This window comes from Macaca nemestrina, chromosome 9, assembly GCF_043159975.1.
Source record: "Macaca nemestrina isolate mMacNem1 chromosome 9, mMacNem.hap1, whole genome shotgun sequence".
NCBI classification, from domain to species: Eukaryota; Metazoa; Chordata; class Mammalia; order Primates; family Cercopithecidae; genus Macaca; species Macaca nemestrina.
The window spans coordinates 66,027,176-66,050,239 of record NC_092133.1 but is presented as its reverse complement, the minus strand read 5'-3'; the positions used below and the strand labels follow the sequence as shown (position 1 = coordinate 66,050,239).

General features: G+C 49.3%; 1 long non-coding RNA gene across 2 annotated transcripts; it reads right to left on the bottom strand.

Moving 5' to 3' along the window:
- Positions 1-18: 18 nt before the first annotated feature.
- On the bottom strand, positions 19-22,330 carry LOC112423900 (uncharacterized). Of its 2 annotated transcripts, XR_011607814.1 has the most exons (4): positions 21,823-21,850; positions 19,227-19,329; positions 846-975; positions 19-54 (listed from the first exon to the last, which is right to left on the bottom strand). It is a non-coding gene; the product is annotated as an uncharacterized lncRNA (long non-coding RNA). The 2 variants fall into 2 exon arrangements; XR_011607815.1 differs by lacking the exons at positions 19-54; positions 19,227-19,329 and adding an exon at positions 22,137-22,330 and having other exon boundaries at positions 852-955; positions 21,823-21,999.
- Between the last annotated feature and the right edge of the window lie 734 nt (positions 22,331-23,064).

Genomic DNA, 23,064 nt, shown 5'->3' with positions numbered 1-23,064 from the left:
CAACTCTGCAACCCTGGGCAAGTTGCTCGATGCCTCTGTGGCTCAGTTTCTTGTCTGTAAAATGGGAAGAATCACAGCATGTGCCCCCTGAAGCTAATGGTGAGGATCAAAGAACACGCTGCCCAGGACCTGTCAGTGTTAGTGCAGTGGGTTCCATGCTTGGGCTGTAACTCAGCCATCCAAGGCAAAATAATTTATCTTTCTACAGCAATTTAATGGCTGGCTTGAGCTCCCCACTCAGTTGTGGTGGTAGACACAACCTCACTGAATTTGGGGCAACCTCCCAGTTTTCCCCAAGGGGAGTCTGAGTTATGGGGGCTTGTATAACCTCAGGTGCTGAGAGGCATTGATGTCTCCCTGAAGCATTTGCCCCACAGAGTCATGCCTCAGTGGACACATCCTGAAACTCATCACCAAACTGACCCTTATACCTGCCTTCCCCTGCCTCTTCCCTGCAAAGTGCCAAGGCCCAGGAGCTACTTCTCAGATCTGGGCCTCACCTGGGTGTGGGAAGCCAGGCAGGCTGTCTGCCTGAACTTGCTACCCAGCCCTTCCCTCTTACAATCTTGGTGCCTCCCGGAACTCTCCAGGGAAGCCCCTCCTCAATGTTCACCGCCTGCTGCCATTCCAGACCTTGCTCCCATGTTTCCAATAAGCCCTTACAACCTCTCATATCTACTAAGGTCTGGGGTTTGCAGGGTACAAAGCCAGGCAGACTCCATTGTTTCCACTCACTATCTATCCTGCCCCTCTTCCTAATCCAGGCTCGGTGGCTGGAATGGGGAGTGCAGAGCAAACCCCCAGGAGAAAAATACCTGTTAACATCTCAATCAAGTGTATCCCACCTTGTTCACTGTGACTATTAGGATCAGAGTGATAGCAGAGGAATGCAACATCTCAGGGAAACGATGTGAAGGGCAGAGAACCAAAGTCCTTCAGCAGAGTTTGAGCAGAGCTGGAAGAACAGGGATGTCCCTGGAAAGACATGTCAGGGAGAGAAACCAATGATCAGAGCTCAGATATGAGAGGGTGGAAGGAGAATTCAGAGTTGCCCACTGTGACTACACCTGGAACATCTGGATATAGACTATTGGAAGGGCTTCCAGATGCTCTGTAAAGGATACTGGGCTCGATGGACAAGGCAGTGCAAAGCTAGGCTAGGTTCACAGCCTCCCCTATCATCCCCCACCCCCCAACATATGCAGGGAGTTGGCTGGGACCATGACTGCTCCTTCCTCAGCCCCAGACTTCCAAACAGCACCCCCAGAGGAGAAACAAAATCAGCTTCCACTCTCTCCCTGTGCATAGCAATAGCTTTAACAGCTAAAGAGAGGGTGAGAGGAAGGAAGTTGTCTTGGTCCATTTTCTGTTGCTTAAATGAATGTCTGAGACTGGGTAATTTATAAATAAAAGGAAGTTATTTCTTACAGTTCTGAAGGCTGGGAAGTCCAAGGCTGAGGGGCTGCATCTTGTGAGGGCCTTCTTGCTGCGTCATAACATGATGGAAGGAATCACGTGGTGAGAGGGCAAGAGTGTGTCAAAATGGCTTTTATAATGGACCCACTCTCCTGATAATTAACTCAGTCCCATGATAACCCAATAATCCATTGCCCCATTAGTACCTTAATCCATGAATGGATTCATGAGGGCAGAGCCTTCATGACACAATCACCTCTTAAAGGCCTCACCTCTCAATACTGTTACATTGGGGATCTAGTTTCAACACGAGTTTCAGAAGGGACAAACGTTCAAACCGTAGCAGGAGTAGACAGGCAAGGAAGTGGGGCTGAGGCTCTTTGAGCTCCTTTATCGGGTCCCTCATCTGCACCAATGTTGCAAAATGTTTCACAGATCAGGCTTCCTTCATGCCCTTGAAACTGCCCTGCAACTTCTTGCAGGTCTGCCTGAGACACGATGATGTCCTGGCACCCATGTCGATGCGGAGAAGTGGCCAAGATGTGGGTGTAGGCAGGACCATGAAGTCATTAGACAACAATCTCCAAAGTCTTTTCCTTCCTCCACCCATAGTTTGTTCTAGGAGGAGAAGGAAAACTCTGGCTTAGCTGAGTCTCCTTGTCTACTTTTTTCCTTTCTCCCGGTGAAATTCCAGGAGCTGTGGACACTGGGGTTCCAGTCCCAGCCCAGCAACAAGCTTGACACCCTCCTTCTCTCTGGGTCTCCATGAGGAAAATGAGACTGCCAGAATGGAGATCCCTGAGGGCCTTCCAGTGCTGAGATCCTAAATCACCACCTGCTGAAGCCAGATGTCATCACTGAAAATGGATGCGGAATCTGCTTTGATCTTCCAAGGCGGGTGGGATGGGCTCCCAGAGCTGGGCCAATGGTGTGACTGGCTAGGCAGGAGGATAGTCTGGTGGGGAGACTGTTTAAATGGGAGCCTTCCAAATGTTCAGAGCCCCAGTCATGCCAGCCAGCTCCTGGGCACAATTCTGGGACAGGATGGAGGAGGGATAAGAGTTAAGAAGCCCCAGGACATGGTTCAGCCAGGGACTCAGAAGTGGATCAGCTGTGCCTCTGGACTAGTCTCTGTGCTGGACTTGGTGGGGCTGGGGCAGGAGGACAAGGGCAGGCAAAGTGCAAGGGTGGGCATGTGCTTCTGGGTTTTCTGGGCGCTTAGAAGGATTGGGAGCCCAGAGAGTTCATGCAGATAGGCAGGCACACACACACTCACATGCTTGTGTCTATGTATATGTCTTCAGGATTCACAGTCAACAAAAGCCTTTCCAGGGAAGAAGGCAGAGCTAGAGCAGAGATGGGCTCTAACCCAAGGCTAAGGTTCAGCGAGGGCCACCAGGACCACAAAGCTGGCTGTTAAAATATTAAAATACTTCAGTACCAGGGGTAGATAGCTGCAGTCCCAAGCTCCTGGAGCATCCCCCACTCTCACCACACCCTATTACTCTGGTCCCAGCATCCCAAGGCTTTCCCACAGCCCTGCCACCAAAGGGCAGGCATCGGGCTCAGCAGGGATGACTGCTCCAGGACCCCACTCCAATGCCATGTCTGAATCTCTGCTGACTGTCCAGGGCCTGAGTGTTACTGGTGGGTACAGTATGGGGGAGCCTCCCTTCTCTCCCCAGGGCTTCTCCCATCTCAACTGTCCCTTTCTTTGCTTTCATCACACCCCTCTTAGCTGCAGGAGGAATTCTGAGTGCCAGGAGAGAAGTAGAGAGACCCAGAAGGCTGCCTGTTCCCACCGGAGCCTTGAGGTCCTGTTGCCAAAGTCAGACACTCAGGAGCTTCTCCAGAGGCTGCAGCTGGGCTGCAGGGGCAGACCGAGGTCTCTCCTATGCTCAAGCCATGTGCTCCCCTCCATGCCCCCTCATCCAACTGCCCAAGAAATCTGTCCCCCTCCAGCTAACTTTTTGATGAGTATTCCACACCAGCTCAGCCCCAATGGCAGCGTGGCAGCCCCTCCCTGCCACTGCTGGGAAGCCAGGAAAGGGTTTTAATCTCAGAAACAGTCAAGGTGGGGAACGGGAGTGGGGGGCGGCCGGGAGGGCCATATGGAACCTGTTTGAGGAGCTGGGTCAGAGCCCAGCTACACCTCCACGCACCGGGGCGCCAGGCCAGCTGTTGGCTTTGCCTGCTCAGCTCTGGCCAGAGAGGGAAAGGAGCGTGGGAGAACAGACAGGCAGGCTGTGTGGGGACAAGCATGTGCTACGTGTGTACACAAAGCTGCTGTCCTTTAGGCCAAAACATGCTGGCTGGCTGCCCAATGGCTGGACAGGGGGTAGGCGTTAGAAGGCTGGCAGCTCAGCAATGTGCTGGGGTTGTAGGGGTCAACAGAGTAGCATTTCAGGTCTCCTCAAGGAAGTGCCAGGGACATGTCTGGGAGCACCATGCACCACTCTTGGTCAGCCTCACCATTTCCCCAGCTGGGCTCCTGCTAGAGGTGGTTCTGGAAACCCCCAGAAAGTACCATTCACTCTCCACTTTGGCTCCCAGGCCTGCGCACACTGCCAATCCTCTGCCTCTCTGTCCGCCCATCACAAACCCAGTCCCACACCCGATGGCTTACCCAACCCCAAATGGTCAGAGTGAAGTCATGATGAATCTGACTAAATATCTGACTATGCCGCTTGGACTTCACCTTGCTGCACTGAACTTGGGACTGATCCAGAGTTTGGATTGACCTGGCTGGATTTTGGACCGACCTCACCAAATTTCCAACCAACCACCCCAGTACATGCAAAGCCTGAACTTCTGTCTAGACTCCCAGGACTTTGAGATGAACTGACAGAGTTTCTGATTGATTTTGCAGAAGTTTTCACAGAAATTAACTGAAAATAATGTGGCCTGGTTTTCCCAAATTTTCATCCCACCTGACAGGTTTGACTGAAAACTTGTAACCTATTTTACTGATTGTTATTTTAAAAACTAAGCTTCTTGGCCAGACACAGTGACTCATGCATGTCATCCCACCACTTTGTGAGGCTGAGGCAGGAAAATTGTGTGAGCACAGGAATTTGAGACCAGCCTGAGCAACACAGTGAGACCCTGTCTCTACAAAAAATACAAAATTAGCCTGTGTGGTGATGTATGCCTGTGGTCCCAGCTACTCAGGAGGCTAAGGTGGGAGGATCATTTGGGCTCAGGAGTTTGAGGCTGCAGTGAGCAGTGATGGTGACTGTACCACTGCACTCCAGCCTGGGTGACAGAGCAAGACCCTTTCTCAGAACAAAAAACTACATTGCTTGAGTGTTTGAGCTTTCCAAATTCTTTTACTCTGAATTGGCCAGATGAGGAGGTGCCCTCAGACCCAGACTAAATCACAGGAAATCAAGGAGGCTGAAGGGCTGTCCCTAGGCACAGGGCTGAATGATCAGCACTGAGCTCCTGTCTGACACTAAAGTCTCATGCAGCCCTTCTCACCTGGAGAGGGGATGGGGCAAGACAGAGGTGCGATTGGTCCTTATCCCTCTTATGACACCTTCTAATATTCTTGCATCTATTTCTTCCTTGCTGCCTCCACCAGCATTCTCTGCCTTCCTTCTCCTTGTTTCCAGCATTCCCCCAGCTCTTGGACTTGGCATCAGGAGTTCTAGGAAATGATGCTCTTAAGTCAGTTCGCCTTGAGTAGCTTCCTGCTAAGGAATCGTATAAAACAGAACTTCAAAGCGAGTGCTCTGGGCTCAGCCTGCCTGGACTTGGAGCTCAGCCCTGCCTGTTCCCCTGTTCCAGCTGTATGATCCTGAACACTTTAATGAATTTTTCTGAACTTTGGTCTCTTCACCCCCAACATGGGCAGAATTCCACTGCTTAGCTTTAGGGTTAGTTTTCAGGTTTTTAGCAAGAATATTGACACTTAAAGCTTGTTGAGCACTCACTCCGAGCCAGGCACTGTCCTGGGCTATGCACAGCCTGAGACCCTCACTGAATCCCCGTCACAGCTCACAGGCTAGGAAGGGGAAGGCCCAGGCTATTCCAACAGGGCACAGGCTTTGCCCTCAGCCACTCTGCACTCCTGTCCCCTGGGCTTACCCCTGATAGAGGTCGGGGCGGGGAGAGGGGTGATGGACCAGCCTTCCCTTCCTTGTCATCATAATTATAATACTGTCAAGACTGGCCTGTTTCTTGTTGGGAGAAGTGGGCTGCTGTCTGGGTTGTGTTTTGATGAGGCATTTGTTATTTGATAGTGTGACTTTATCTTCTTTTAGGAACACAGGAAAGCAAGGGCTATCCCCTGACCCTACCACAACACCAAGGGAGCCCTGGATATATATTTTTTCTTTTTTTTTCTTTTTTTCTTTTTTTCTTTTTTTGAGATGGAATCTTGCTCTGTTGCCCAGGCTGGAGTGAAGTGGCACAATCTCAGCTCACCGCAAGCTCCGCCTCCCAGGTTCAAGAGATTCCCTCCAGCCTCAGCCTCCCGAGTAGCTAGGATTACAGGCACCCACCACTGCACCCGGCTAATTTTTATGTTTAGTAGAGACGGGGTTTCACCATCTTGGCCAGACTGGTCTTGAACTCCTGACCTTGTGATCCACCTGCCTCAGCCTCCCAAAGTGCTGGGATTACAGGTGTGAGCCACTGCGCCTGGACATCCCTGGATATTTTCAGACCCACCCGTATCACAGCCATGGGGCTAGTTCAGTTCTTTGGGACTTTTGTCAATCTGTTCACATCTAGTCTGACCTTGCCACATGAACCTCTTGGGTTTCTTTAGTGGCATCTTAATGGAAACCAGATTTGCAAAGCATTCATCAGTCCATGGCACTGGTATTTGCCAGGCTGTAGGCTGTAAGCTAAGGACAATGACAGTGGAAAAACCAGGTCCTATTCCTGACCTTGAGCAACTCCTGTGGCAGCACTGGTCCTGCTTGTCTTCCCCAGGGAGGAAGAGAAGGCAGGCATTTGGGAGGACGTTTGAGGTAAGAATAATAGCTGTTTATTCCTCTCTCTAAGGTAAGGCTTTAATGGGAGAGTTGGTAAGAGACACTGTGGGCTGCCATTTTCAGCAGCATCTGACTTATGTCCCTACATTGTTCTATTTGCGTCCTGCCTCGGCAAATGCCTCCACTCTCCTTCATCTTCCCTCTTCCATGCCTTTGCTCACTCTGCTCTCTGCCCCGCGTGTCTTCCTTTTCTTTTTCATACTTATTCAGCATTTATTGAAAGTCTTCTATATGTTAGACATGATTCAGAAGCTAGGGGCACAAACACTCAGTCTCTGCTCTCAGTGATTCACAGTGACAGAGACATGCAAAGCGTCAAGGAATCAGAGGCCCTGGACACCTAGGCCAGGTGGGTGGGGAAGGGGAAAGAATCAGGAAAGACTTCCTGTGGAAGGCAACGTCGAACTAGATTTCTGTCTAGTCCATGTGGAGGACTCTTACTCATCCTTCAACACCCAGCTCAAGCAGCACCTTTTCCTTGAAGCACTCCCAGATTCTCATAAGCAGATTAAATCTCTCTCTCTCTCTCTCTCTCTCTCTCTCTCTCAAACTCCTTGGGCTTTGCACATAGAAGAGACAGCACCAACACTTCATTGTTTGAGTCAGTTTCCCCCACCTCACCCCAAACTGCAAACTCCCTGAGGACAGAACTGGATTCATTTTTGTAGTGTCAGGGCCCTGTAGGTGTATAATAAATGTTCATTCAAAGTCTGTAGAGTTACATGTACTGTACCAACAAGTACATGCATGTGTGTTTATGAACTCATGTCTGTAAGCCAAGGGCATGGTAGTCATGGTGAGGGAAGTTCTTATATCTCCTTCCTTAATATATTTGCCTCGTTACAGTCTCTCAGCTCCTCCCCCATGACTCTCTCCTGTCTCCATGTGGACACGAGTGACAGTGGATCCCTGGTGTTTGAAAGTTGAAAGATTGATGCAGGAGCAGGGATGGGAGAAACCGCTATCATTGCCTCCCCCACGGCCAGCTCTGCCTGGCCCCCAGGGCTTGGGGAGCACACTAAGAGACAACCAGCACAACGCAGCCAAAAGGATCCTCCTCTTGCCCCTTTCACCTGCACTCCCGCCAAACCTGTCCACTGTTCCAACCTGTGGCTAGAGCTTGCTGGAAGGGTACCAAGGGGCCCCAGTGTCTTGACCACTGAATATTCTGAACAGAGACCTAAGGTTGGATCAGTTTAATTCCTCTCTAGTAAGTCGTTTTCCAGCAGAGTCCTTCCCACTCCTGGATAAAGTCAGTTGCATGGGTTCCCAAGTCCAGGCTGGACACCAACATGAGATGCAAAGAAGGCTGGGAGAAGGTCTCCCAGGTGCAGAAACCACCATAGGTTACCCAAAAGTGTCCCCATTGCCTAGGTATGATAACAAGAGCCCTTGCTTCTATGTGGCCCTTTGTAATGGCCAAAGTCCCTCCCGCCCATGGTCCGTTCTATTAAGGTTTACCAAGCCTTCATGTGCCTGGCCTGTGCCTTGCTAATAATCACATGAACAGGCTCTATGCCAGGCTCTTCACATGCATCACCATTTGGCCTCACAAAGACTCCTTTGTAAAGGTGAAGACAACAAGACTCAGAGTTTATCCATTTCTCAAGGACACACAGCATTATGTGGTAGAACCAGGATCTGTATCCACCTCTCTCAGGTAAATTCAGACCCCCCGAACCCGACTCCACTGCCCCATCTCCAGGTCTTTTCACATGCCCCCAATAACTCTGAGAAACTTTCATGTCCCATCTTAAAGATGAGAAAAACTGACCCTTGGTGGCTTTAGGAGACTTTCCAGAGGTTTCACAGAGGCCAGGCAGGGGGGTCTGGTCTTCCATGCTCCAACTTCCATGCTGCCCAAAAGAGAACACCTTTCCCATATCTGCCTTCGCACCTAGCTGAGCCCACCTCCGCGCCCACACTGCCTGGCTTTGCTACTGCAGCTCAGTGGGTGACCTGTGGGGTTGCCCCCACCCTCTACCGACCCTCTCCCGCCACCCCTGGTTTGTAAGGCATCCGTGCTGGTGGCTAGATGGGCCCCAGAGAGAGCTGGCCAACTGCAGGGCAGGGATGATAGAGGTTCAGAAGCATTCTCCCTGAAATGCTGCCACCTGATCCCTGTCCACCTGGCCAGCGCCTCTGGGTTCCATGACAAGGTCAATAGTTGCCCAAATGTCATCAGACCAAATCTATTTTCTGCTTCCTGACTGGCTATCACAAATGGGGACTCTTTCTCTTCCACCTCTTCCCAGTGACTCTGTGTCAACCTCCTCCCCAAAGATGCCACCCCCCCATGCCTCAAACTCAAAGCGAAGGAATCTCACATTATTTCGAGAGCTACTCAGAGGGTAAATTGCTCCGAAAGCAGGATGTGAAGTTCCAGGAGGCAAACACAAGGCAGTATTTGCAGACCCTTGGATTTCTCTCCCAACTTATGAAGAGGTGGGACAAGTCCCAGGGAATCCCCAGAGCCATGGGTCCTTGCCCCTTGTCCACTGGGGGTCCCATCCTCCAGGCTGGTTTCCTTGAGGTCATCTTCTCTTAAGGCTTAGAAGTTTGGAAACTGTAATTATACAAAGGTTGGCAGAGCATAGAAGGAAAACACTTGCTGTGAGAGAACTTCAAGCCCCAGCTCTGGCCACTCATTAGCTTTAGGCATCAGTGTGTCTGGTGTTTTAATAAGAAGTTGGTCTTCGTCTCTGAATGGGATTCCAGCTTTGGAAATGGTCACATTCTTTAACATGACCAATCTGGGAAAATCGCTGTGATGAGGACGTTTTTGTTTTCCAGGCATTGCCCTATCATCCGATCTACTCTCCCGTTATCTTGACAGCACATGGAATGAATTAGCCACATGCTACTGATAATAAAATGAACAGAAGATATGGGGGTGCTTATCATGTGCTGACCCCCTTCAAACTGTTTTTTATGTACTAACTCAGGTAATCCTCCAACAATCTTACAGGACAGGTGGTATTATTACCCCCAAAACGCACACCCCCATTTTGCATATGAGCAACGAGAGGCTCCGCAGGATAACGTAATGTGCCAAGTTCACGTGGCTAAAAAGCAGCAGAGCCAGGCTTTGAGGCTGGGCGGGCTGTCACCAGAGCAAACCTGTGTAACGACCATTCCACACGGCCTTCAGCAAGATGAAAGAGGCACCGTTGGAATTTACAGCCCAGAAGGGAAGATACAGCTTGTATATAAATTATCCTAATACAGGTTGGGGAAGTGATAAGTGACCAAGAGAGAAACACATAATATCCCCGGGGAGTGTGGATGAGGAGAAAATTGCTTCCAGCTGGAAGGAGATGAGAAGTTTTATGGAAGAGGTGACATTTTAGCTGAGCCTCGATGGACAGGTGGGATTTGGAGCTGTGGAGATTTGGGGAGAGGGAGCAGTGGGGATTGTGTTTAGGGAGAGCAGCCTGTTCTGCTGGGAAGTGACAGGCAACAGAGGAAGGAGACCAGAGAAGAGAATATCTGAGCCAAGCTGCAGAGGGTTATGAGCGGCCTCTGCACATGCTGCGCCTTTCATACTGACTGCAGCAATGGAGAGGCAGTGGTATCTGGGCATGGGAGACAGGCAGTCAGGACTGTGCTTTGAGAATTGTGCGTGGTGTCAGCAGAAGCAGGGGACAGCGTGTACACTGGGGATTCTGGCAGGAAATAGTCTGACTTTGGGGGCTCAGTCCATGGATGAATAAAGCTATTGCTCATGGAGACGTGGGTGGGACCAGTGAGGGATGAAAAGGCCCCCAGAGCCCCAAAGCAGTGGAAGAGGGCAGGAAATCGCACCAATGTGTCTGGTGAGAGCTGGAGGCACCATCGGCAAGAGCTGCAGGCCTTTGAGGATGCAACCACCACGGGAAACATGATCTGGGGCAGGAATGGTGCAAAAAACAGCCCCTAGAGCTTCTCTTGGGGCTTTCCATGGGCAGTAGCCAGAACTGACTGCTGGCTGTGAAGGAGTCTGCAGGGGTTCGGTCTGGGGACACGGAACAGGGCAGAGAAGAATGAAGAGAGAATGAGAGGGAGAGAGGCAAACAGAGAAGACTCACCAGCCCAGACCACACTAGAAGTGGTTATAATATTTGGGAAAGAGACAGTGAGAGACTGAGCCAGGGCAGTTGCAGAAGCAAAGGTGGTGTTGGAGACAAATGTGGAGGAGCTTAAGGAAGCAAGATGGACAAGAGTTGGTGAGCAGTTATCCGCAAGAAGGAAGAACTTGGGTACCTGCTAAGTGCCAGGTGTATGTGTAGCAGACCTTCAAACTTAATTTAAAAGTAAACTACCACAAGGATCAGCTCTGGCATGTTTTTGTTTGTTTGTTTTGTTTTGTTTTGAGACAGAGTTTTCACTCTTGTCACCCAGGCTGGAGTGCAATGGCACAATCTTGGCTCACTGCAACCTCCACCTCCCGGGTTCAAGTGATTCTCCAGCCTCAGCCTCCTGAGTAGCTGGGATTTACAGGTGCCCACCACCACTCTCGGCTATTTTTTTGTATTTTTAATAGAGATGGGGTTTCACCATGTTGGCCAGGCTGGTCTCAAACTCCTGACCTCAAGTGGTTCGACCGCCTCAGCCTCCCAAAGTGCTGGGATTACAGGCATGAGCCACCACGCCCAGCCCATGTTTTTAATTTGAAAGGCTTGACATACACCCTCAGAGATGATTGACAAGCTGGATAGGATTATTAGGAAAGAGGCCAGGACATCAGCGTCTTCTCACTGTGGCCCCCACTCACCTGGCACGCATCCTTGCATGTGGAGGTTCTTGGGTCGATCTTCCTGTTCTGCAGAGTTGGTAAGTGAGGCCCAAGGAATTCCAGTGGTCTGGGAAGGTTGCAAAGGGAGACTGCCATAGAGCTGGAACTAGAAGCCGCAGTGGTGCCCCTGCTCTCACCTCTCTTAGCTGGTGTGATATGAAAGACAGCAGTGCAGCCCAGTCCAGCTGGGGGAATCAACAGACAGGCTTCCACCTACCCTCTGCCTGGGATGGGCCTCGTCTCCTCCACACCCAACCTCTCTTTATCCAGCTCCTTTGCCACCAGGGCTCCAAGATGAATATGTCTTTGCCTTAGAAAAGACACAGGAACTAATCAAAGATGGTGCCTGGGAGGCAACTCCCCCAAAACGAACTCCCAGCTCTGTGTTTCTGTGGCATTCAACAGGTTACTGAGGCCGTCGATTGCAATGACAGATTGTGAAATAAGTGATACCACTCAAAGCACTTTCATTATCCTGCCACAGATTTTTGGCAATTCCTCAAGTCTGGCTCATTTTATGTCTAATTACATATCGCCATTCATATCCCCTGTATGTTATGTTTCACATAATAAATACATGGAAAATCTTTCTCTTTTTCCGTCAGCCGCTGCCCAGAAATGAACGGATTCCTGGTGTGTGCTTACGCAATAAAGAAGCAGTTGTTTCAGACACTGTGACACTTCATAACCTGGACTTTATGGGCCCCTGTCGCTCTGATTCGGAGGGCTCGAAGGAGGGTTTTCTGCAGGCTATTCCTGCGCTGGAAGCAAAAGGCGATTGTCCGGAGCAATGTCCTGGGATGGCTGGAAAGAGCCAGCCAGAGCCCCAATCTGGGAAGACAGAGGGGCTGCCAGGCTATTGGAGGGTAACTTGCTTGACTTCTGGAGATGAGGCCTGGCTGCAAAGGTTTTCCTGTACCTCTCGGTGTTAACAGAAAGGCTAGGGTCATTGATCAATCACGGGATACCTCACCTAGCAATGAATCTACAGGCATTATTTAAGCACCTTCTAGGTGCCCAGGCCTGTTCTAGATGCTGAGTTGGGGAGGGGAGGGATGAAGAGTGAGAGAATACTAAAGAGCAGAGGTGTGGAAATAGTTGATGTCATGGTAACAAGAGCGGGTTTTAGGGTTAAACCAGACTTCTCTGCCTACCAGCTGTGAGATGCAACTGAAAACCTCTTTGAACCTCAATTTACACATCCCTGAAGTGGGGATGCCAACATATGGCCCTCCTCATGGGGTTGTTGTGAGAATTAAAATAAATAATTCATGTAGGCCGGGTGCAGTGGCTCACACCTGTAATCCCAGCATTCTGGGAGGTCAAAGTGGGTGGACTGCTTGAACCCAGGAGTTTGAGACCAGCCTGGCCAACATGGTGAAACTCCATCTCTACAAAAAATGCAAACGGTAGACCGGCATGGTGAGGCACACCTGTAATCCCAGGTGCTCAGCAGGATAAGGCAGGAAGATGGCAGAGGTTGCAGTGAACTGAGATTGTGCCACTGTACTCCAGCCTGGGAGACAGAGCAAGACTCCATCTCAAAAAACAAACAAAGAGAAAGAAAGGAATAAGTCATGGAATGGAAAGGGTTCTGTGTGGGCTCAGATGGTTCATTATTACGATCACTATTATTATTATCATTGTTCTCACATCATCTACTCTGAGGGCAGGCAGTGGGGTGTTGGGAACAAATGAAATAAAAGATGAGGCCCCTAAATTCATGGCCCTGGGTTTCAAGCCCAGCTCATGACTGGCCGAGGAGGTGAGTGGCACACATGGGGGACAATTAGGAAACGATCTGGCACTGGACTGGAACCCACTGTTGTCACCACGGAAGGGCTGGTTGCTGTGGGCTGGTGTCCGTGAGGTCTTCCTGGGAAAGCAGTACTTGGACAAAAGACATAGCAAGAAGACAGGAGAAGGATAAAGGGGGATATGGCCAAAAACAGGAAGACAAGAAAGCATGATGTTTTTGTGGGAGAATAAAAGCATTTGCTATCCGTTCCTCAAATACCTACCGAGTGTCTCCTGTTACTGGCACTTATTAAGTGCCAGGCAGACTTCAAGGCATGGGACACAGAGCTCCAATGGTCCTGGCTCCCATGCACAGGAAGCTACAGCACAGTCACCTCAATAAGTCAGCCTCGAACAAAGCTTGGCTATGCAGAGGGTGGGATGCACAATGGGCTGGTCAGGAAAAGGGGGCATGGAGGTTGGGGGCAGCCTTTTGTACTGGCCCCGTTGGTGATGAGAATGTTCACTGGGGACAGAGGGAGGCTAGGCTGGGTATTTACTCCAAACTCAAAGGCCATCCCAACACATTCAACAGAAATGCATCACACGTACACTGCATGAGGGCTGGCATGCAAGAACATTAGTTAGCAGGACATCGATGCTCAAAACCATGTGCTGTGTGGATGAATTAATGGCAATGGGATCCTGTGCCTTCTGTTCTCCTTCCAGGTCCACTCTCCTTCCCACTCCACCTTGCTCTCTGCCCAGGAGACAAATGGGTGTGAACCACCTCAGTAGACTCCCCTGCCCTGACTGTGCTTGGGTTTGGCCAATTGTGAGCCCAGGCAGGAGACCGAAAGAAGGGAAGAGAGTGAGACCCAGGTACCTGGCTCCCTCCCTGCAGCATTGCCTCTGCTGGCCGGGACCCTCCACAGGAGTCTCCTCCTGAGGCAGCCTCTGCTACACAAATATCGTCTCTCCTGAGTGCTTGTAACGGATCCGTGATGGTCAATTTTATGTATCAACCTGAGTAGGCCAGGAAGTGCCCAGACTAAGCATTGTTTCTGGGTGTGTCCATGAGAGGGTTTCCAGATGAGATTAGCATTTGAATATGTGGACTCAGTAGACTGTCCTCCCCAGCATGAGTGGGCACCATCCAATCTGCAGATAGCTTGAATAGAACAAAAGGTAGAGGAAGAAGGAATTAATTGGCCCCTTTTTTTCTTCCTACTTGCCTGCTGGAGCTGGGACATCAGTTCCTGCCCTTGGACGGGGATTAGTACCATCAGCAACCCTGGTTCTTAGGCCTTTGCACTCCGGACTGAATTACACCATTGGTTTTCCTGGGTCTCCAGCTCACAGACAGCAACTCCGACTTCTCAGCCTTGAGTAAGTAAATTCCTCATATAAATCTCTTCCTATATATACATCCTATTGGCTCTGTTTCGCTAGAGAACCCTAATACACTCTCCCTCTTGTAAGCAAGCCTAGGATGGTAACCCTTGTTTTTTAGCCCAGGCTTCTGTACCTTCCATTATGGTTCCCCTCTACCCTGGCCACACTCTATAAATATTCCTTTGCAAATTAAACCTCCTTGAATTATCCTAATTTAGTGCACCATCTGTTTCTTTTTGGGACTCTGATTTACATATTCCCCAATTTCAAATGTTCTTACAGCAAAATTCTAATACAGCGCTATCCTTTTCATGTCAATTCTGGGAGCTGGTAGAAGCCATCAAAGTCTGATGGACTCTTGGCCAAACATAACCTCCCTGATCAAATCTTTTTTCCTACTCCACAAATACTAGAGAACAAGACTCCTAGTGCCCCAAACACAGATCTTACAAAGAGAATTCAAGTGGGTGAAAACTCTCAACAATGCCAATTTTGAATCTTTTCCTTTCCCCTCTGTTTCACTGATCGCCCCAGTGGACAACCCACTGACCACACAAATGGCAGCAGAAATCAAAGAACATAGAATAGTGGACCTGAGAGGAACCTAGAGACCACCTAGGCCAACCCTCCTTGACCACTAGCTCTCTGTCCATTTCCATCCCCTCTACCACCACTACCATCACCACCATGACCACCATCACCACCACCATTTCATTCCACAACCATCATCACCATGTCCACCACCATCACAGCCATCAGAACCATGCTTACCACCACTACATCCTATTACATTACATCCTACATTACATCCTACACCACCAGCAACAACACCTCCACCACAACACAAGCCAACACCAACACCATCATCACTGCACCAAACCAACCACTATCATGACCACTACCACCACTACTACACCACACACCACCATTGTGTAGGAGAGAAGTATATGATGCCCAGGGAGACATGTAATTTACAAAGGGTAGGACACTTAGTTGGTGGTGTAATTAAACTAGAACTCAAGCCTTTTAACTTTTAGTCAGAGAGGCTGATTCTTAAGTAAACAAGTGACTTCAACTGCAACTTAAAATTGAAAACAAAATAAAGTATGAGGAGGATAGTGTGGTATCAGAAGACAATATTGATTTTTTTCATTGATTTGCCACAAACCTGTCTTTAACACAAAGACAAAATTGATATTAAAAACTAGAATCCTTTGGGAGGCCAAGGCAGGCAGATCACTTGAGGCCAGGAGTTCCAGACCAGCCTAGCCAACATGGTGAAACCCCATCTCCACTGAAAATTCAAAAATTAGCTGGGTGTGGTGATGTGCACCTGTAGTCTCAGCTACTCTGGAGGTTGAGGCATGAGAATCACTTGAAGACGGTAGGCAGAAGTTGCAGTGAGCCAAGATCGTGCCACTGCACTCCAGCCTGGGCAACAAAGTAAGACTCTGTCTCAAAAACAAAACAAAACAAAACTAGAATCCTGTATTTCAGTTATGGTTCTGGTGAGCTTTTAAAGAAATCACAGCTTGGTACATTCTCCTATTTATGCCCCAATTTCCAAATTCAAGCTTCGGTTTTTTTGAAATTCAGTTTTCTGCCCTGATCACTGGTGTTAGCTTGCAAGTCAATAAAGTGTTCTCCCTTGGGTTGAAGTGTGAGCCGTGAAATTCACATGCAAGTTCCCATCAAGAATGATCACAGTCATAAACCTGATAGGTGAATTGCGCTTGACTTGATGTGTAATTGGAAGAAAACAATTATTTGCCAAGTAATAATAATGCTAGCTTACTCATATTTTTCAAAAGGGTTGTATATCCATTATTTTGGTCCTTGAAATAGCCCCAAGAAGATGGTGTCATTGTCATCCTTTTACAGGCAAGGAAACTGAGATGAGAATGTTCAGAGTCACAATGTGAACAGATGACAGAGGCAAGCTTAGAGCAGGACAATGACAATACCAATGCTGGCTGACGTCTGCTGATTTCATCCTCTGTGCTAAGCTCTTCATATGCCTGATCACATTTAATGAGAACTGGGTGTCTTTTTCAATTTCTCTGAACCCATATAACAAATGTGATCATCTGCTAGTCATTCTGCTATGTCAGGCTCAGCCCAACACCTTTGAGTCCTACGAAAGTAAGCTACAAAGAGCTCATGAGTGGAAAGCAGGAAAGTAACGGAAGTGGGGTTAACACTGCTGCTTCTTTGTTTTTGTTTTGTTTTTTGTTTGTTTGTTTTTGTTTGTTTGAGACAGGGTCTCACTCTGTCACCCAGGCTAACATGCAGTGGTGTGATCTCAGCTCACTGCAAATTTTGCCTCCTGGGCTCAAGCAATCCTCCCATGTAAGCCTCCCTAGTAGCTGGGATTACAGGTGTGCACCACCATGCCCAGCTAATTTTTGTATATTTTGTAGGGACACGGTTTTGCCATGTTGCCCAGGCTGGTCTTGAACTCCTTGGCTCAAGTGACCTGCCTGCCTCGGCCTCCCAAAGTGCTAGAATTACAGGTGTAAGCCATTGCGCCAGGCCAGCATTGCTTCTTAAATGTGTCTTGACTGCCCTTTGCCTGAAGAGTTGTCTGCAGGTTCCTTTCAAAGGAGCACTGGAGCAAGAGTCAAAGCCTTCTCTGCCACGTACTAGCCATGTGACAAAGGAAGACATTAACTCTCTTGGTGCTCTGTTTCAGTCTCTATAGTGAAGGGGTTGGAGGAGAGCAAGGGTTTTCAACCGTGCTCTGAGGAAGCCTAGAATCACCCTAGAAGAGCCCTGGGGACAGAGAAAGGGGAGGCCAGGGGGAGTTATTCAGCACACCTACCCTCCACTGCTCCAGCCTCCAGATCCAGGGCACCCTCTTTCTCCAGGCATACATTGGGCTTCCACAGATTTTATGAGGAAGGAGCTTCATGGATAAAATTGTTTGAGGTTCATGGAAAAAAAGACTAGCATTTACAACTTGGGATGGACGTAAATCGTAATTTCTTGAACAGCAGCATTCATGGTTGTGCCGAAGTTTGCAGCCACGGCCTCCTCTGCTGGCTCCAAGTCATGGTTCAGAAGGTGTTAAAAACAGAGTCCGAAGATGCCCCCTTGATAAAGGCTTCTTATTAACAATGTGTGAGAATAGTGACAGCCTGATACCCGTTTCACTCTAGAACAATGCAGACAATGCTAAACCAACATCTGCAGCCATGTTGGTTGGGCAAGTGTGATACCAGGGTGTGTCATTGTCACCATGGGTTGAAGCACATGGAAGTACAGGAGGGTCATCCTACTAGCAGGGCTGAGTCTCAAGAATTTATTCTTCATCCATTTCTCTGTATATTATACTGAGGGAAACCAATTTTAAATGTGTTGGTTTGCAGTAAACCAGCTTAATACACTCTGGGTCAAGTCATCGGTCATTTAACCTAAGTGTTTTTGGTTAAATGGGCACAGAAATTGAAATCAGAAGAAGTAATGTGAATTTTAATTCTGCTCCTTACCATCCATGCCACCTGAGATAAGTCTTTCGGTGTCTCTCGGTGCTATGTATCCCTGAAAATTCACGTATTGAAATCCTAGCACCCAGTGTGATGGTATTGGGAGATGGGGTTTTTGGTGATTAGGTCATGAGGGTGGAGCCCTCAGGAATGGAATTAGTACCTTCATAAAAGGGACTCGAGAAAGCTGCCCTGCCCCTTCTACCTTGTGAAGGCGCAGCGAGAAGACGGCCATCTGTGAGGAAGCAGGTCCTCACCAAACACCGAATATACCACTGCCTTATCTTGGAATTCCCACCCTCCAGCACTGTGAGAAGTAAATTTCTGTTGTGTATCATCCACCTGGTCTATGGCATTCTCTTTTTATTATTATTATTATTCTTTAAGTTCTGGGATACATGTGCAGAACGTGCAGGTTTGTTACATAGGTATACACATGCCATGGTGGTTTACTGCACCCATCAACCCATCATCTACATTAGGTATTTCTCCTAACGCTATCCGTCCCCTAGCCCCCCACCCCCTGACAGACTGCAGTGTGTGATGTTCCCCTCCCTGTGCCCATATGTTCTCATTGCTCAACTCCCACTTATGAGTGAGAACGTGTAGTGTTTGGATTTCTGTTCCTGAGTTAGTTTGCTGAGAATGATGGTTTTCAGCTTCATCCATGTCCCTGCAAAGGACACTTTTTTATGGCTGCATACTATTCCGTGGTGTATATGTGCCACATTTTCTTTATCCAGTCTATCATTGATGGGCATTTGGGTTGGTTCCAAGTCTTTGCTATTGTGAACAGTGCTGCAATAAACATAGGTGTGCATGTGTCTTTATAGTAGATTGATTTATAATCCTTTGGGTATATAGCCAGTAATGGTGTTGCTGGATCAAATGATATTTCTGGTTCTAGGTCCTTGAGGAATTGCCACACTGTCATCCACAATGATTGAACTACTTCACACTCCCATCAATAGTATAAAAGTGTTCCTATTTCTCCACATCCTCTCCAGCATTTGTTGTTTCCTGACTTTTTAATGATCACCATTCTAACTGGTGTGAGATGGTCAGGTTTGTCAACAATCAGATGGTTGTAGACGTGTAGCATTATTTTTGAGGGCATTTTCTTATAGCAGCTCAAATGAACTAAGACACTCTGCCTCAGTGGTCCCATCTGTGAAATGAGGATAAAAATAACTAGGGCAAAGGGTTATCAATAAAATTTTAAAAGAAACTCTCTGAAAAGCCTAAACAGCATCTGACATTCATTCATGCAACCATTCACTCAAAATATAGATGTAGGCACTACTTTGCACCATATGCCCTGGTGGAACCTGGGATTCCGAAGGAGCAAAAGTAGACCCGATCCTACCTCAGGGAGCTCCTATCTGGTGCAGGGGACAAATAAAAATGTAACTTTACCTTGGGATGAGTGCTCAGAAGGAGAAGAGCCAGGTGCTTTGTGAGAGAATAGCTAGGTGGAGGGCTATCACAGATTGAGGACTCTGGAGGGCCTCTTTGATACCTAAAAGAGAGGGAGCCAGCAAGGCATCAAGTTAGGGAAGAATGTTCCAGATGGGAGGGAAAAGGTTGGTGAGGCAGAATCACAGTGAGAGTGACAGGTGCCATTATTTGCCCATCCAATACCCGTCCCCTTCCTTACTCCAACACAAACACTTCTTGCTAGCACAGCCTCTGTTTCACTGAGTTATTGGGTAGCCATGTTCTTCCATGGTGGGCACATAGCCCCTGTGCAGTCCCATGGATGAACTTCAGTGGTCTAGGCTAATCACAGAGCTTCCCTCCTGGCTTGGGCACATGCTGCAATTCAGACCAATGAGCCAGAGCAGTACTCTGAGGGAGGCTTCTGGAAGAGGTTTCATGACTGATGGAGAGAGACCGTGGAGGAAATGCTTTCTTCTGCCTCTGGATGTTGTCATCCACAGGTGGCCTTGGGACTGTGGCAGCCTAAGAGGCCATCTTGATGGGCTGAGGATGACAGGGGAAAGAGTCGCAATATCGGGATCTTTGATGCTGTGGAGTCTAAGCTAAGCAACCCTGGCACTGCCCTGCCCCAGACGTCTTGCTCCAGGAGATGACATGGTCTCCTTTGTGATAACGCTAGTTGAATCCACTTCTCTGTCACTTGCAGCCTCAAATATGCTGAGTGATGTGGTGAGTGAGGGGGAGTGTTAAAGATGAGAGCAGAAGCCAGGACCAGGTCACTTGGGCCAGGCTGATGTGTGTAAACTCCATGCTAAAAAAAGTTTTGGAAACCAGTGGAAAAAGATGAAGCAAGGGCAGAAAGTCCATGCTGGCTGCTCTGCCGGGAGTGGATTATGGGGCCAGGAGTGAAGGAAGTTAGGAGAGTTTGGCATGAGTCTTGGTGAGAGAGCGTCTAGATGGAGCACACCAGGTAGGCTGGGGGTGACCTGGAACATGCAGCTGGCAAGTGTCTCCGGTGCTGGTTGTGAACTCTGCTGTCTATAATTCCAACCAAATTAGCCTGACTCACCACTGGTCACCACTGTGCAGAGAGAGCCCCGAGTATGGCTCAGGAAAGCTCTGAAATTGGAAATCAAATGCTTGCGCAAAGATTCCTATTTTGACCTTTCTGTTCGCCTTTGGGCAAGTTCCCCTCTTGCCCCCACCCCCATCGCCAGCCTCAGTTTCCTCCCTAGTGAAATGGTAGAGCAGTTGTCAAGGTCATGTGAAAGGACACGTGAATGTCTGTTAGAAGCTCTGGAGACAGCCTGGTAGGGGAAGTGGAGAACAGCATGTGCTTCTCACTCTCCCATCCCTTTCCCTCACCGTTCCTCTGAGATGACTCAGACTAGTTCCTGCTGGGTTTTTTCCACTCTGTCTCTGATGCTCAACCCCGCAGCAAGGGCCCTCTCCTCTCCCCATGCCCTCACAAGTCATGGGTATCAAATCAGCTGCTCTTATGGCCTTCCCCACGCTGCTGCTGCTCTACGGCTCCGGAGTGTGCTGAAGAGATGTCCAAAGGGCTGACCCACTCCTCCTCGCCTCGGGGAGATGGTGGGACAAAATCAAAGATCCCCCGTTCCACCCCATGCTTTCCCCACCTATCACTGCTTCCCATACCCATTAAATAAAGGTCTGTGCTCTTCATGGTTCCGTGATGTCTGGTGACACTTTGGTGCCCATCTTTGGGTTCTCATGAAATTTCTGCATGTCTTTACAATAAATTTCCCTTATTTGAGATGGCTTGGGTGGCTCACCCAAGCCATCTCAACCAAACTGGATGAATGCATGACAGTGATGGTTATTGTATGTGTCGACTTGGCTGGGCCACAGTGCCCAGATATATGGTCAAACATTCTTCTGGATGTTTCTCTGAGAGTGTATTTGAATGGGTGTGTTTGAATATTTAAATTGATAGACTTTGAATACAGCAAATTGCCCTCCCTAATGGGGGTGGCCTCATTCCGTCAGGCAAAGACTGATCTCTCAGAGCAAGAGAGAATTCTGCAGCAGTCGGCTTTCAAACTGAAGCTGCAATGCCGACTCTCCCCTGGCAGCCTTTGGACGTGAACTGCAGCAGCAGCAGCAGCAACCCTTTCCTGACCACTCCCCACATAGGTTTTGGACTTGCCAGCCTCCATAATCACAGGTAATCACAGGTGCCACTTCCTTAAAAGAAACCTCCTTCTGTATATGCACACATCCTGTTGGCTCTGTGTCTCCGGAAAGCCCTGACTAATATGACGACATTTCAGGCAGATCAGCCCCATGAATGAGAATGAAGCCTGGATTCTCAGGTGAGGACGCTCAGGTGGGGTCCAGGTGGGTACAGAAAACTCCATATTCAACCCCCCAGCAGCTTTTTTTAGAGGCTTTGGCAGAGTCCTGTTCTGGGAGATTATCTGTTGACCCGATTGAGCTACCCCTTCCCAGATAAGATGGATGCCTGCTGGCTGTGGCCGTGGCCTCCCAGGACTCCAGAGTGAGAGCAGGGTGAGCTGAGGCCCCTTCCAGAAGCAGAAATGGCACTCACCTGGGCTGGCTCCTCCCCATGGCTCTGGTGAACTCAGGCTAGGCTATCTTCAGAGTTCTCTGTGTTTTCCAGGCTAGGGCAGGACAAAATTGAGGCCCATCTTCCCAGAGAATGCTCCATGATCACTGCGTCTGAGGCTGTGCCAGATGTCAGGCTGAAAGCTCCAGGTCTCAGGGTCTAGGGAGAAGGAGAGAGATGCTTGTGGAGGTGGTTGGGAGAAGGAGAGGATGGTCATATTCAGATCTCAGGCAGCTTGGGAAGCACCAGAAGCCGAGTGGCCGCTCACACACCCTTTCGGAAGGACAGCCACCCACCTGATGCCCTCAGCAGGGAAGGTGACCGGGACCTGATAGAGAGTCCCAGCTCAGCATCCCATCCAGCTCTGGGCCCACCACAGCATCCCAACCACATGGGACACAGCAGCCAGAACCTGGTGGTGCCCAGCACTGTGCGAACTCCTTTGCATGAATGTGTAAGCAGCACAACTCTCAGTTCATAAATTCAAGTGTGCAAGACACAGGACGGTCTTCATTCTCTGTGACTCAGCCTTATTTTCATTTTGAATTCCCTGCCAGTAGTGGGCGAATCTTGAGCTCAGACCACTCAACTTAAAGCCATTTTCCCCAGGAGGCTGTCTGAGTTTCTGTGGGTAGGCATGAGGTTGTCAGAGTGACAAGGTACTGAGTGAGACCTCAGTGTCGTGAGTCCACTTGGTCACCATTGAGCTGCCCTGTGATCCTGTCTCAGGAACCCTCCAGTCTTGTGGGGGGCGGTGCAGGGTCGGGGGGTGGTGTCTCTCCACTTCTTCTGGGCCATGGTTGCATCAGGACCCATCTGCTGCTTCCACAGTCTGGTGGGGGAGGAAAGCCCATAATGAGGCTCTCTAAGGTCCATGACCTCGTCACACTGCTCTGTTCCCTTCTCTGGGCCTGCCTGCCTCCTCAGGGCTCTCACCAGGACAGGAGGCATGAGTGTCCTCTGCTCTCACACGTAGCCCTCAGGTGGGACTGCAACCCTTCCCCAGGCTCCAGTCGTGAGCCGGTGCTCCCCATCTCCTCACTGCCCTCCTCCCCCTCAGGGAGCGCTTTTTTGGTTGGTTGGGCGGGAGGGCTGCTCTTACTCATTCAGGATGTTTGTTCTCAATCTGCCGCCCTACAGCTTCCCCTAAAGCCAAGGCTTTTGCACACAAAATTCAGGAAGAGGCTCCTTCCATTTCCCTTTGCCCTCTTCTGCCATGTCCTT